At 32.7% G+C, this 17,595-nt stretch overlaps 1 protein-coding gene across 1 annotated transcript in view; it reads left to right on the top strand.

Moving 5' to 3' along the window:
• The window catches only part of LOC132545112 (multiple epidermal growth factor-like domains protein 11), a 33,008-nt gene that overhangs the window by 415 nt on the left and 14,998 nt on the right, over window positions 1-17,595 (top strand). The window lies entirely within an intron of this gene.

Raw genomic sequence — 17,595 nt, 5'->3', positions numbered from 1 at the left:
AAAATGTTCAAGTGATAGGCATAAACAAAGAAAATAAAGAAATGCATTTTGCTGATGCGACAAAGCAATAAAAATCCAAATTCGGAAACATGTAAGATACATAACCAATATTACAGAAACCTATATCTATATTCGACCTATATGTTGATCCAAAATGCAGTTGATAAGATACGGCAAAAATGTGTCAAACTTATTCAAGAATAAATCGGTATCTAATATTTTCTATACAGTGTGTGTTCTCATAAGAACATCATGCCTCACTTATAGGTAATTATGTAAGGACATACAACAGAATATACCCACATGTATCTGTAGCCAGTGTGTTTCACAGCAATATTATACATAACATAGTGTACAACATAAATCCTCATATAACCTGCAGTCGCTAGATTTCTAAATATACAACGGGCAGAAATTAATGTTTGAGATATCTTCCCGAGGACTCACTGGTGTTTGTGATGCACTTGTGGGATCGTTTAACGTTACACAATATGCAATTCCAAATTAAGCCATTGATATATCGGTTGGAAACTTGTAGATATATCAGATACACACTAAATAGTTAAACACACTCGAGATTTTAAGTGTTTTGTTTGCAATGAGCCACAAGTGACCAGCCTTAGTTTACGGACACGCACTATATATATATTATATGTATGTAATCGTTAAATTGAAGTCTGTTTGTGTCACACCAACGAATCATTTTAAAATCTCATACCATCAGAAAAGATATTTAATTTTCATTACGTCGGTATTACTCTCATTTTTAGTTATTTTTTTAAACAAAAGATAGATGCTCAGGAAAAAAAGTGTTGTATATGTTACACGGGCGACCAAACCTGTAGGGATCCGGACTTGTCACGTATATACCCGTATACAGGCAAACTTTTGTTACCTGAGGCACCACTATTCGCCACTTGCTGAGGTGTGAAACTTTATATAGGATAAGATTAATTAATGCAGTCCTGTGTTATCTCGAAAACTGTCGAATTAAAAACGACTTTTATAAGCACATATCAATTTTAATGTTCACTTGTTCACTATTTAGTAATAAAAAGAATTTTCCGTTTAATTTTCAGTCCATAATATTAGCTAAGCATTTATACAAAACCGCACAAAATGTGCGATACTGTATCATGCGTGTGTGCGCATGATGTATGCAAGATTTGCGCACGAGTTTTTGCTGCCTTGTTCGTTACTACAATTGTATCTGTCGTAGAAGTCACTGGTGTTTGTGAAATTTCCCCGAAGAGTCACTAATATTTGTATTATCTTTCCAATGAATCACTGTTGCTTGTAATATCTTCTCGAGTAATTATTGGTGCTTGTGATATTTTTTCGCGAGTCTCTGGTAATAGTGAGATCCGTCGGGGGAATGATGTTTGTGGTATCTTTCTGCGAAGTCACTGGTGTTTTCGATATCTTTCATGTGAATCACTGGTGGTTGTGGTATCTTCCAAAGGAGTCACTTACGTTTGTGATATCTTTTCAAGAAGTCACTGTTTTTTGTGAAATCTCTCTAAGGTGACTCGTGTTTGTGATATCTTTCCGAAGAATCACTGATGTTTGTGATATCTTTAAAATGAGTCACTTTGGTTTGTGATATCTGTCTAAGGAGTCACTGGTGATTATGGTATCTTTCCGAGGAGTCACCGATGTTGTAATATATTTTCGATTTATTGCTGATGTAAGTTATATCTTTCCGATGAGTCACTGATGTTTTGATATATTTTCGGGGAATCACGGGTGTTTGTGATATCTTTTAGGGGAATCACGGGTGTTTTTGATATATTTTCGGGGAATCTCAGGTGTTTGTGATCTCTTTACGGGGAATCTCAGGTGTTTGTGATATCTTTACGGGGAATCACGGGTGTTTGTGATATCTTTTCGGGGAATCACGGGTGTTTGTGATATCTTTTCGGGGAATCACGGGTGTTTTTGATATATTTTCGGGGAATCACGGGTGTTTATGATATCTTTTCGGGGAATCACGGGTGTTTTTTTATATCTTTTCGGGGAATCACGGGTGTTTGTGATATCTTTTCGGGGAATCACGGGTGTTTGTGATATCTTTTCGGGGAATCACGGGTGTTTGTGATATCTTTTCGGGGAATCATGGGTGTTTGTGATATCTTTTCGGGGAATCACGGGTGTTTGTGATATCTTTACGGGGAATCTCGGGTGTTTGTGATATCTTTTCGGGGAATCACGGGTGTTTGTGATATCTTTTCGGGGAATCACGGGTGTTTGTGATATCTTTACGGGGAATCTCGGGTGTTTGTGATATCTTTTCGGGGAATCACGGGTGTTTGTGATATCTTTTCGGGGAATTACGGGTGTTTGTGATATCTTTCTAAGGAGTGAATGGTGTTTGTAGTATCTGTCCGTGGAGTCACTGTTGTTTCTGATAGTTTTCTGATGAGTCCCTGTTGTTTGTTTTATCTGTACGAGGAGCAATTAGTATTCGTGATATCATTTCGAGGAGTCACTGATGTTTGCAATATCTCTCCGAGAAGTCACTTTCTGTTGATTTATGTGTTGTGTTAATGCTTACTAATGTTTTGTAGCTTATTGTGTAATATATGATTACATGATTCATTTATCATCTGTCTTTGATGAATGAACTACCAGCCATGACTGTTTGATTTGACCCACTACCCTATATAGCTGTATATGTACAAAATTATGACTTTTGAACTGTTGTATACAATGCACGCACATACACCAAGAGTGGATGATCTGAAGAGATGATTTCCGGCGAACCACTCCTCTGTACCACTTAGATGGAACATCTTCATTGTCCCGCTGTTCGATTGTTCACTTCTACAATGTGCTGGCAGGTGATACCAGGATTAGTATTATTGATACTGAACAACGGACTTGTTCACGGACAAGGTAGGGCCGATCATCAATATAACTTAATAAGTGCTTACGAAACAACATACGTTACTGTTGTTAGGGTTGTAACACCCAGAAAATGTTCATTTGTGAATGGCTTGATTTTCTCATTGTTTCCATTTAACGTCATAACCTTACAAGGTCATATACATTGTTACATTCTCCAAAGAAAGAGCTCAAGAATAAGAATATTGCCATTTGAGATTTTGTATTAACCTAATAACACGCTGCTTTCGCTAATAATTTACAAAATTCAGTCGAAGTTACGTGCTGGAAATGAATTAATGTAAGATTCATGTAACACGCCACGAATTTTCATTTCATAGTTTGCACAAAAATTAAAGATCAATAGAAACGTATGTACAGACTGTTTAAGTTATATTAAGTACTAAACAATAGTATATATATAGTACCAAACAACAATGCATACATATATATATATAATATAACAATTATATATATATATATAGTACCAAACAACAATACATATATATATGTGTGTATTTAATATACCAATTATATATATATAGTACCAAACAACAACACACACACACACACACACACACACACACACACACACACACACCTATATATATATATATATATATAAATATATAATATAACAATTATATATAGTACAAAACAACAATACATATATGTATTTAATATACCATGTGGGTTCCCTGATTTGACAATCCAGAAAGTTAAAAATTATTTCATATGCTAAGAACGGAAAAGATGTACAGCATCTTCAACTAGGAAGTATTCCTGTTGTGACCGTAGATAAATAGTGACGACACGGTCACCTTGATCAGACAAATGACTAACGTACGTAGTGTATGAGATGGTACGGAATCGACCAACTTTTATCGGCTGCAATATATAATCCCATGTCCACTAAGGTCGAAAATAGTGGGACAACATTGTAAACAGATTATAGACTAAATTAATACACACTCCAAATTAGGTAATAGTGTGTACTTTTCATAGATTATCATTTTGGACTTTCTTAGCTTCTGGTTGATCTTTAAAATCCTATTGTAGACTTTTTAATTATCACACAACCCTACTCAAACACTTTGGAAAGAAAACACGATTTTATTCCCTTTTACTACATATTATGATGTCCGATTCGTAATTGTACAAAAGACATGTTACTGGGATGCAGTTTTCTACAATTATAATGTACTCTGCAGAGTTTGTCTTTATAATTTGTGGTAATCACAGTCGTAGTTCATCTTTCATCAAACGACAGGTTTGAATTGATCGGTACGTACATGTATATAAGACAGCCTAATCTGTGTTACTCTACGAGACTACCATGACTGGTGAAATTTCCTTTTGATACAGTTTGTGACGAAGGGTATTTCGGTGTTAACTGTGACACAGCATGTGGAAACTGTGACCACGGTCAGTCATGTCATCACATAAAGTCTGTATCATTACTGTAGTTGGTAGAGTCTGTATCATTGCTCTAGTTGATAGAGTCTGAATCATTACTGTAGTTTATAGAGTCTTTATCATTACTGTATTTTATAGAATATGTATCATTACTGTAGTGGAAAGAGTCTGTATCACTACTGTAGTTTATAGTGTCTGTATCATTGTTGTAGTTAATAGAGTCTGTATCATTACTGTAGTTGATGGAGTCTGTATCCTTACTGTAATTGATAGAGTCTGTATCATTACTGTAGTTGATAGAGTCTGTATCATTACTGTAGTTGATAGAGTCTGTATCATTACTGTAGTTGATAGAGTCTGTATCATTACTGTAATTGATAGAGTCTGTATCATTACTGTAGTTGATGGAGTCTGTATCCTTACTGTAATTGATAGAGTCTGTATCATTACTGTAATTTATATTCTGTATCATTACTGTAGTTTATAGAGTCTGTATCATTACTGTAGTTGATGGAGTCTTAATCCTTACTGTAATTGATAGAATCTGTATCCTTACTGTAATTGATAGAGTCTGTATCATTACTGTAGTTAATAGAGTCTGTATCATTACTGTAGTTTATAGAGTCTGTATCATTACTGTAGTTGATAGAGTCGATGGAGTCTGTATCATTACTGTAGTTTATAGAGTCTGTATCATTACTGTAGTTGATAGAGTCTGTAACATTACTGTAGTTTATAGAGTCTGTATCATTACTGTGGTTCATACAGTCTGTATCATTGCTGTAGTTTATAGAGTCCATATCATTACTGTAGTTTGTAGAGTCTTTATCATTACTGTATTTTATATAGTCTGTATCATTACTGTAGTTGGTAGAGTCTGTATCATTGCTGTAGTTGATAGAGTCTGAATCATTACTGTAGTTTATAGAGTCTGTATCATTACTGTAGTTGATGGAGTCTGTATCCTTACTGTAATTGATAGAGTCTGTATCATTACTGTAGTTGATAGAGTCTGTATGCTTACTGTAATTGATAGAGTCTGTATCATTACTGTAGTTGATAGAGTCTGTATCATTACTGTAGTTGATAGAGTCTATATCATTACTGTAGTTTATAGAGTCTGTATCATTACTGTAATTGATAGAGTCTGTATCATTACTGTAGTTGATAGAGTCTGTATGCTTACTGTAATTGATAGAGTCTGTATCATTACTGTAGTTGATAGAGTCTGTATCATTACTGTAGTTGATAGAGTCTATATCATTACTGTAGTTTATAGAGTCTGTATCATTACTGTAGTTGATAGAGTCTGTATCATTACTGTAGTTGATAGAGTCTGTATGCTTACTGTAATTGATAGAGTCTGTATCATTACTGTAATTTATATTCTGTATCATTGCTGTAGTAAATAGAGTCTGTATCATTACTGTAGTTGATAGAGTCTGTATCATTACTGTAGTTTATAGAGTCTGTATCATTACTGTAGTTGATAGAGTCTGTATCCTTACTGTAATTGATAGAGTCTGTATCATTACTGTAGTTGATAGAGTCTGTATCATTACTGTAGTTGATAGAGTCTGTATCATTACTGTAGTTGATAGAGTCTATATCATTACTGTAGTTGATAGAGTCTATATCATTACTGTAGTTTATAGAGTCTGTATCATAACTGTAGTTAATAGAGTCTGTATCACTACTGTAGTTGATAGAGTCTGTATCATTACTGTAGTTGATAGAGTCTATATCATTACTGTAGTTTATAGAGTCTGTATCATTACTGTATTTTATAGAGTCTGTATCATTACTGTAGTTGAAAGAGTCTGTATCACTAGTGTAGTTTATAGTGTCTGTATCATTGTTGTAGTTTATAGAGTCCGTATCATTATTGTAGTTTGTAGAGTCTTTATCATTACTGTATTTTATATAGTCTGTATCATTACTGTAATTTATATTCTGTATCATTGCTGTAGTTAATAGAGTCTGTATCATTACTGTAGTTGATGGAGTCTGTATCATTACTGTAATTGATAGAGTCTGTATCATTACTGTAGTTGATAGAGTCTGTATCATTACTGTAGTTGATAGAGTCTGTATCATTACTGTAGTTGATAGAGTCTGTATCATTGCTATAGTTAAAAGAACCTGTATCATTACTGTACGTTATAGAGTCTGTATCATTACTGTGGTTCATACAGTCTGTATCAATGCTGTAGTTGATAGAGTCTGTATCATTACTGTAGTTGATAGAGTCTGTGTCATTACTGTAGTCTATAGAGTCTGTATCACTACTGTAGTTTATAAAGTCTGTATCATTGCGGTAGTTAATAGAGTCTCTATCATTGTTGTAGTTTACAGAGTCCGTATCATTACTGTAGTTAATAGAGTCTGTATGATAACTGTATGTTATAGAGTCTGTATCATTACTGTAGTTGATGGAGTCTGTATCATTACTGTAATTGATAGAGTCTGTATCATTACTGTAGTTGATAGAGTCTGTATCCTTACTGTAATTGATAGAGTCTGTATCATTACTGTAGTTGATAGAGTCTATATCATTACTGTAGTTTATAGAGTCTGTATCATTACTGTAGTAAATAGAGTCTGTATCATTACTGTAGTTGATATAGTCTGTATCCTTACTGTAGTTGATAGAGTCTATATCATTGCTGTAGTTGATAGAGTCTGAATCATTACTGTAGTTTATAGAGTCTTTATCATTTCTGTATTTTATAGAGTCTATATCATTACTGTAGTTAATAGAGTCTGTATCATTACTGTAGTGCAAAGAGTCTGTATCACTACTGTAGTTTATAGTGTCTGTATCATTGTTGTAGTTAATAGAGTCTGTATCATTACTGTATTACTGTATCATTACTGTATTGTAGTTTATAGTCTGTATCATTACTGTAGTTGATAGAGTCTATATCATTGATATCATTACTGTAGTTTATAGAGTCTGTATCATTACTGTAGTTGATGGAGTCTGTATCCTTACTGTAATTGATAGAGTCTGTATCATTACTGTAGTTGATAGAGTCTATATCATTACTGTAGTTGATAGAGTCTGTAGTTGATAGAGTCTGTATCATTACTGTAGTTTATAGAGTCTGTATCATTTCTCTAGTTTTATAGAGTCTGTATCCTTACTGTAATTGATAGAGTCTGTATCATTACTGTAGTTAATAGAGTCTGTATCATTACTGTAGTTTATAGAGTCTTTATCATTACTGTATTTTATATATTCTGTATCATTACTGTAATTTATATTCTGTTTCATTGCTGTAGTTGATGGAGTCTGTATCCTTACTGTAATTGATAGAGTCTGTATCATTACTGTAGTTGATAGAGTCTATATCATTGCTGTAGTTGATAGAGTCTGTATCATTACTGTAGTTTATAGAGTCTGTATCATTACTGTAGTTGATAGAGTCTGTATCATTACTGTAGTTGATAGAGTCTGTATCATTACTGTAGTTGATAGAGTCTGTATCATTACTGTATTGATAGAGTCTGTATCATTACTGTAGTTGATAGAGTCTGTATGCTTACTGTAGTTTATAGAGTCCGTATCATTACTGTAGTTTATAGAGTCTGTATCATTACTGTAGTTGATAGAGTCTATATCATTGCTGTAGTTGATAGAGTCTGAATCATTACTGTAGTTTATAGAGTCTTTATCATTTCTGTATTTTATAGAGTCTGTATCATTACTGTAGTTGAAAGAGTCTGTATCACTAGTGTAGTTTATAGTGTCTGTATCATTACTGTGGTTGATACAGTCTGTATCATTGCTGTAGTTTATAGAGTCCATATCATTACTGTAGTTTATAGACTCTGTATCATTACTGTAGTTGATAGAGTCTGTATCATTACTGTAGTTGATAGAGTCTGTATCATTACTGTAGTTGATAGAGTCTGTATCATTACTGTAGTTTAGAGTCTAGTTGAGAGTCTGTATCATTACTGAGTCTGTATCATTACTGTAGTTTATAGAGTCTGTATCATTACTGTAGTTGATGGAGTCTGTATTGATAGATTCTGTATCTTACTGTAATTGATAGAGTCTGTATCATTACTGTAGTTGATAGAGTCTGTATCATTACTGTAGTTGATAGAGTCTGTATGCTTACTGTAATTGATAGAGTCTGTATCATTACTGTAGTTGATAGAGTCTGTATCATTACTGTAGTTGATGGAGTCTGTATCCTTACTGTAATTGATAGAGTCTGTATTATTATTGTAGTTGATAGAGTCTGTATCCTTACTGTAGTTGGCAGAGTCTTTATCATTACTGTAGTTGATAGAGTCTGTATCATTACTGTAGTTGATAGAGTCTGTATCATTACTGTAGTTGATAGAGTCTGTATCATTACTGTAGTTGATATCATTACTGTAGTTGATAGAGTCTGTATCATTACTGTAGTTGAAAGAGTCTGTATCACTACTGTAGTTTATAGTGTCTGTATCATTGTTGTAGTTAATAGAGTCTGTATCATTACTGTAGTTGATGGAGTTTATAGAGTCTGTATCATTACTGTGGTTCATACAGTCTGTATCATTGCTGTAGTTTATAGAGTCCATATCATTACTGTAGTTTGTAGAGTCTTTATCATTACTGTATTTTATATAGTCTGTATCATTACTGTAGTTTATTAAGTCTGTATCATTGCTGTAGTTGATAGAGTCTGTATCATTTCTGTAATTTATAGTCTGTATCATTGCTGTAGTTAATAGAGTCCCTATCATTATTGTAATTGATAGAGTCTGTATCATTACTGTAGTTGATAGAGTCTGTATCATTACTGTAGTTGATATAGTCTATATAATTACTGTATTTTATAGAGTCTTTACCATTACTGTATTTTATAGAGTCTGTATCATTGCTGTAGTTGAGAGAGTCTACATCACTAATGTAGTTGAGAGAGTCTGTATCATTACTTTAGTTAATAGAGTCTGTATCCTTACTGTAATTGATAGAGTCTGTATCATTACTGTAGTTGATAGAGTCTGTATCATTACTGTAATTGATAGAGTCTGTATCACTACTGTAGTTTATAGTGTCTGTATCATTATTGTAGTTTGTATCTGTATCATTACTGTAGTTGATAGAGTCTGTATCACTAGTGTAGTTGATAGAGTCTGTATCATTACTGTAGTTGATAGAGTCTGTATCATTACTGTAGTTGAGTCTGTATCATTACTGTAGTTGATAGAGTCTGTATCATTACTGTAGTTGATAGAGTCTGTATCATTACTGTAGTTGAGAGTCTGTTACTGTTTTTATAGAGTGTGTATCATTAATGTGGTTCATACAGTCTGTATCATTGCTGTAGTTGATAGAGTCTGTATCATTGGTGTAGTTTATAGAGTCTGTATCACTAATGTAGTTGAGAGAGTTTGTAGCATTACTTTAGTTGATAGAGTCTGTATCCTTACTGTATTTTATAGAGTCTGTATCATTACTGTATTTCATAGAGTCTGTATCATTACTGTATTTTATAGAGTCTGTATCATTACTGTAGTCTATAGAGTCTGTATCAATACTGTAGTCTATAGAGTCTATATCATTACTGTAGTGTATAGAGTCTGTATCATTACTGTAGTTTAAAGGGTCTCTATCATTGCTGTAGTTGATAGAGTCTGTATCATTACTGTATTTCATAGAGTCTGTATCATTACTGTAGTTGATAGAGTCTGTCTCATTACTGTAGTTTAAAGAGTCTCTATCATTACTGTAGTTGATAGAGTCTGTATCATTACTGTAGTTGATCATTACTGTAGTTGATAGAGTCTGTATGCTTAATGTAATTGACAGAGTCTGTATCATTACTGTATTTGATAGAGTCTGTATCATTACTGTAGTTGATAGAGTCTGTGACATTACTGTAGTCTATAGAGTCTGTATCACTACTGTAGTTTATAAAGTCTGTATCATTGCGGTAGTTAATAGAGTCTTTATGCATACTGCACTTCATAGAGTCTGTATTATTACTGTAGTTGATAGAGTCTGTATCATTACTGTAGTTGATAGAGTCTGTATCATTACTGTAGTTGATAGAGTCTATATCCTTACTGTAATTGATAGAATCTGTATCATTACTGTAGTTGATAGAGTCTGTATCCTTACTGTAATTGGTAGAGTCTGTATCATTGCTGTAGTTGATGGAGTCTGTATCATTACTGTAATTGATAGAGTCTGTATCATTACTGTTGTTTATAGAGTCTATATCATAACTGTAGTTAATAGAGTCTGTATCATTACTGTAGTTGATGGAGTCTGTATCCTTACTGTAATTGATAGAGTCTGTATCATTACTGTAATTTATATTCTGTATCATTGCTGTAGTTAATAGAGTCTGTATCATTACTGTAGTTGATGGAGTCTGTATCCTTACTGTAATTGATAGAGTCTGTATCATTACTGTAGTTGATAGAGTCTATATCCTTGTTGTATTTTTTAGAGTCTGTATCATTACTGTAGTTTATTAAGTCTGTATCATTACTGTAGTTGATAGAGTATATATCATTACTGTATTTTATAGAGTCAGTATCATTGCTGTAGTTTATAGAGTCTGTATCACTAATGTAGTTGAGAGAGTCTGTATCATTACTTTAGTTAATAGAGTCTGTATCATTACTGTAGTTGATAGAGTCTGTATCATTACTGTAGTTTATAGAGTCTGTATCATAACTGTAGTTAATAGAGTCTGTATCACTAATGTAGTTGAGAGAGTCTGTATCATTACTGTGTTTTATAGAGTCTGCATCATTGCTGTAGTTTATAGAGTCGGTATCACTAATGTAGTTGAGAAAGTCTGTAACATTACTGTATTTTATAGAGTCTGTATCATTACTGTGGTTCATACAGTCTGTATCATTGCTGTAGTTTATAGAGTCCATATCATTACTGTAGTTGATAGAGTCTGTAACATTACGGTAGTTTACAGAGTCCGTATCATTACTGTAATTGATAGAGTCTGTATGATAACTGTACGTTATAGAGTCTGTATCATTACTGTAGTTAATAGAGTCTGTATGATAACTGTACTTTATAGAGTCTGTATCATTGCTGTAGTTTATAGAGTCTGTATCATTACTGTAGTTGATAGAGTCTGTATCATTACTGTAATTGATAGAGTCTGTATCATTACTGTAGTTGATAGAGTCTATATCATTGCTGTAGTTGATAGAGTCTGAATCATTACTGTAGTTGATGGAGTCTGTATCCTTACTGTAATTGATAGAGTCTGTATCATTACTGTAGTTGATAGAGTCTATATCATTGCTGTAGTTGATAGAGTCTGAATCATTACTGTAGTTGATGGAGTCTGTATCCTTACTGTAATTGATAGAGTCTGTATCATTACTTTAGAGTCTGTATCATTATATAGAGTCTGTATCATTACTGTAGTTGATAGAGTCTGTATCATTACTGTAGTTGATAGAGTCTGTATCCTTACTGTACTTGCTAGAGTCTGTATCCTTACTGTAATTGATAGAGTCTGTATCATTACTGTAGTTGATAGAGTCTATATCATTGCTGTAGTTGATAGAGTCTGAATCATTACTGTAGTTGATGGAGTCTGTATCCTTACTGTAATTGATAGAGTCTGTATCATTACTGTAATTTATATTCTGTATCATTACTGTAGTTTATAGAGTCTGTATCATTACTGTAGTTGATAGAGTCTATATCATTGCTGTAGTTGATAGAGTCTGAATCATTACTGTAGTTTATAGAGTCTGTAGTTTATAGAGTCTGTATCATTACTGTAGTTGATGGAGTCTGTATCCTTACTGTAATTGATAGAGTCTGTATCATTACTGTAGTTGATAGAGTCTATATCATTACTGTAGTTGATAGAGTCTATATCATTACTGTAGTTTATAGAGTCTGTATCATTACTGTAGTTGATAGAGTCTGTATCATTACTGTAGTTATCATTATGTAGAGTCTGTATCATTACTGTAGTTTTACTGTAGTTTATAGAGTCTGTATCATTACTGTAGTTGATAGAGTCTGTATGCTTACTGCAATTCATAGAGTCTGTATTATTACTGTAGTTGATAGAGTCTGTATCATTACTGTAGTTGATAGAGTCTACTGTATTGATAGAGTCTGTATCATTACTGTTTGATAGAGTCTGTATCATTACTGTAGTTGATAGAGTCTGTATCATTACTGTAGTTGATAGAGTCTGAATCATTACTGTAGTTTATAGAGTCTTTATCATTACTGTAGTTTATAGTGTCTGTATCATTGTTGTAGTTTACAGAGTCCGTATCATTACTGTAGTTAATAGAGTCTGTATGGTAACTGTACGTTATAGAGTCTGTATCATTACTGTATTACTGTAGTTGATTCTGTATCATTACTGTAGTTTATAGATTCTGTATCATTACTCTTGTATCATTACTTTAGTTTATAGAGTCTGTATCATTACTGTATTTGATAAAGTCTGTATCATTACTGTAGTTTAAAGAGTCTCTATCATTACTGTAGTTGATAGAGTCTGTATCATTGCTGTAGTTAAAAGAACCTGTATCATTACTGTACGTTATAGTGTCTGTATCATTACTTTAGTTTATAGAGTCTGTATCATTGTTGTATTTTATAGAGTCTATATCATTACTGTAGTTTATTAAGTCTGTATCATTGCTGTAGTTGATAGAGTCTGTATCATTTCTGTAATTTATAGTCTGTATCATTGCTGTAGTTAATAGAGTCCCTATCATTACTGTAGTTGATAGAGTCTGTATCATTACTGTAGTTGATAGAGTCTGTATCATTACTGTAGTTGATAGAGTCTGTATGCTTACTGCAATTCATAGAGTCTGTATTATTACTGTAGTTGATAGAGTCTGTATCATTACTGTAGTTGATAGAGTCTATATCATTACTGTAGTTTATAGAGTCTATATCATTACTGTAGTTTATAGAGTCTGTATCATTACTGTAGTTGATGGAGTCTGTATCCTTACTGTAATTGATAGAGTCTGTATCATTACTGTAGTTGATAGAGTCTATATCATTGCTGTAGTTGATAGAGTCTGAATCATTACTGTAGTTTATAGAGTCTGTATCATTACTGTAGTTGATAGAGTCTGTATCATTACTGTAGTTGATAGAGTCTGTATCATTACTGTAGTTGATAGAGTCTATATCATTACTGTAGTTTATAGAGTCTGTATCATTACTGTAGTTGATAGAGTCTGTATCATTACTGTAGTTTATAGAGTCTGTATCATTACTGTACTTTATAGAGTCTGTATCATTAGTTTAGTTTATAGAGTCTGTATCATTACTGTAGCTGATAGAGTCTGTAACATTACTGTAGTTTATAGAGTGTGTATCATTAATGTGGTTCATACAGTCTGTATCATTGCTGTAGTTGATAGAGTCTGTATCCTTACTGTAGTTGATAGAGTCTGTATCATTATTGTAGTTAATAGAGTCTGTATCATTACTGTAGTTGATGGAGTCTGTATCCTTACTGTAATTGATAGAGTCTGTATCATTACTGTAGTTGATAGAGTCTGTATCATTACTGTATTTTATATAGTCTGTATCATTACTGCAGTTGGTAGAGTCTGTATCATTGCTCTAGTTGATAGAGTCCGAATCATTACTGTAGTTTATAGAATATGTATCATTACTGTAGTGGAAAGAGTCTGTATCATTACTGTAGTTTATAGTGTCTGTATCATTACTGTAGTTAATAGAGTCTGTATCATTACTGTAGTTGATGGAGTCTGTATCCTTACTGTAATTGATAGAGTCTGTATCATTACTGTAGTTAATAGAGTCTATATCATTACTGTTGTTTATAGAGTCTATATCATAACTGTAGTTAATAGAGTCTGTATCATTACTGTAGTTGATAGAGTCTGTATCATTACTGTAGTTGATAGAGTCTATATCATTACTGTAGTTGATAGAGTCTATATCATTACTGTAGTTTATAGAGTCTGTATCATTACTGTAGTTGATAGAGTCTGTATCATTACTGTAGTTGATAGAGTCTGTATCATTACTGTAGTTTATAGAGTCTGTATCATTACTGTAGTTTATAGAGTCTGTATCATTACTTTAGTTTATAGAGTCTGTATCATTGCTGTAGTTTATGGAGTCTGTATCATTACTGTAGTTTATTAAGTCTGTATCATTGCTGTAGTTAATAGAGTCTGTATCATTACTGTAATTTATAGTCTGTATCATTGCTGTAATTGATAGAGTCTGTATTATTATTGTAGTCTATAGAGTCTGTATCCTTACTGTAGTTGGCAGAGTCTTTATCATTACTGTAGTTGATAGAGTATGAATCATTACTGTAGTTTATAGAGTCTATATCATTACTGTAGTTTATAGAGTCTGTATCATTTCTGTAGTTTATAGAGTCTATATCATTACTGTAGTTTATAGAGTCTGTATCATTACTGTAGTTGATAGAGTCTGTATCCTTACTGTAATTGATAGAGTCTGTATCATTACTGTAGTTGATAGAGTCTGTATCATTACTGTATTTTATATAGTCTGTATCATTACTGTAGTTGATAGAGTCTGTATCATTACTGTGGTTCATACAGTCTGTATCAATGCTGTAGTTGATAGAGTCTGTATCATTACTGTAGTTGATAGAGTCTGTATCATTGCTGTAGTTTATTAAGTCTCTATCACTAATGTAGTTGAGAGAGTCTGTGTCATTACTTTAGTTAATAGAGTCTGTATCATTACTGTAGTTGATAGAGTCTGTATCATTACTGTAGTTGATAGAGTCTGTATCATTACTGTAGTTGATAGAGTCTGTATCATTACTGTAGTTGTTTACTTTAGTTAATAGAGTCTGTATCATTACTGTAGTTGATAGAGTCTGTATCATTACTGTAGTTGATAGAGTCTGTATGATAACTGTACGTTATAGAGTCGGTATCATTACTGTAGTTGATAGAGTCTGTAACATTACTGTAGTTTATAGAGTCTGTATCATTTCTGTAATTGATAGAGTCTGTATCATTGCTGTAGTTTATAGTGTCTGTATCATTGTTGTAGTTAATAGAGTCTGTATCATTACTGTAGTTGATGGAGTCTGTGTCCTTACTGTAATTGATAGAGTCTGTATCATTACTGTAGTTAATAGAGTCTGTATCATTACTGTAGTTTATAGAGTCTATATCATAACTGTAGTTAATAGAGTCTGTATCCTTACTGTAATTGATAGAGTCTGTATCATTACTGTAGTTGATAGAGTCTGTATCATTACTGTAGTTGATAGAGTCTGTATCATTACTGTAGTTTATAGAGTCTTTATCATTACTGTATTTTATAGAGTCTGTATCATTACTGTAGTTGGTAGAGTCTGTATCATTGCTCTAGTTGATAGAGTCTGTATCATTACTGTAGTTTATAGAGTCTGTATCATTACTGTATTTTATAGAGTCTGTATCATTACTGTATTTTATAGAGTCTGTATCATTACTGTATTTGATAGAGTCTGTATCATTACTGTAGTTTATAGAGTCTGTATCATTACTGTAGTTGATAGAGTCTGTATCATTACTGTAGTTGATAGAGTCTGTATCATTACTGTAGTTGATAGATTCTATATCATTACTGTAGTTTATAGAGTCTGTATCATTACTGTAGTTGATAGAGTCTGTAACATTACTTTAGTTGATAGAGTCTGTATCATTACTGTAGTTGATAGAGTCTGTATCATTACTGTGGTTCATACAGTCTGTATCATTGCTGTAGTTGATAGAGTCTGTATCATTGTTGTATTTTATAGAGTCTGTATCATTACTGTAGTTTATTAAGTCTGTATCATTGCTGTAGTTGATAGAGTCTGTATCATTACTGTAGTTGATGGAGTCTGTATCCTTACTGTAATTGATAGAGTCTGTATCATTACTGTAGTTGATAGAGTCTATATCATTGCTCTAGTTTATAGAGTCTGAACCATTACTGTAGTGGAAAGAGTCTGTATCACTACTGTAGTTTATAGAGTCCGTATCATTATTGTAGTTTGTAGAGTCTGTATCACTACTGTAGTTGATAGTGTCTGTATCATTGTTGTAGTTAATAGAGTCTGTATCATTACTGTAGTTTATAGAGTCTTTATCATTACTGTAGTTTAAAGGGTCTCTATCATTGCTGTAGTTGATAGAGTCTGTATCATTACTGTAATTGATTGAGTCTGTATCATTGCTGTAGTTAATAGAACCTGTATCATTACTGTAGTGTATCTTTACTGTAGTTGATAGAGTCTGTATCATTACTGTAGTTGATAGAGTCTGTATCATTATTGTAGTTAATAGAGTCTGTATCATTACTGTAGCTGATGGAGTCTGTATCCTTACTGTAGTTGATAGAGTCTGTATCATTATTGTAGTTAATAGAGTCTGTATCATTACTGTAGCTGATGGAGTCTGTATCCTTACTGTAGTTGTAGTTGTATCATTACTGTAATTTATATTCTGTATCATTGCTGTAGTTAATAGAGTCTGTATCATTACTGTAGTTGATGGAGTCTGTATCCTTACTGTAATTGATAGAATCTGTATCATTACTGTAGTTGATAGAGTCTGTATCCTTACTGTAATTGATAGAGTCTGTATCATTACTGTAGTTGATAGAGTCTGTATCATTACTGTAGTTGATAGAATCTATATCATTACTGTAGTTGATAGAGTCTGTATCATTACTGTAGTTGATAGAGTCTGTATCATTACTGTAGTTGATATAGTCTTTATCATTACTGTAGTTTATAGAGTCTGTATCATTACTGTAGTTGATGGAGTCTGTATCCTTACTGTAATTGATAGAGTCTGTATCATTACTGTAGTAGAGTCTGTATCATTACTGTAGTTGATAGAGTCTATATCATTACTGTAGTTGATAGAGTCTATATCATTACTGTAGTTTATAGAGTCTGTATCATAACTGTAGTTAATAGAGTCTTTATCACTAATGTAGTTGAGAGAGTCTGTATCATTACTTTAGTTAATAGAGTCTGTATCATTACTGTAGTTGATAGAGTCTGTATCATTACTGTAGTTGATAGAGTCTGTATCATTACTGTAGTTGATAGAGTCTGTATCATTACTGTAGTTTATAGAGTCTATATCATTACTGTAGTTTATAGAGTCTTTATCATTTCTGTATTTTATAGAGTCTGTATCATTACTGTAGTTGAAGGAGTCTGTATCATTACTGTAGGTCTGTATCATTACTGTAGTTGATAGAGTCTGTATCATTACTGTAGTTGATAGAGTCTATATCATTACTGTAGTTTATAG

This window comes from Ylistrum balloti, unplaced genomic scaffold (genome assembly GCF_031769215.1).
Source record: "Ylistrum balloti isolate Yb309-2 unplaced genomic scaffold, AGI_CSIRO_Ybal_v1 Utg369828, whole genome shotgun sequence".
In the NCBI taxonomy this organism is placed as follows: Eukaryota; Metazoa; Mollusca; class Bivalvia; order Pectinida; family Pectinidae; genus Ylistrum; species Ylistrum balloti.
The sequence above is the reverse complement of the archived record's forward strand: the minus strand, read 5'-3'. Positions and strand labels throughout refer to the sequence as shown.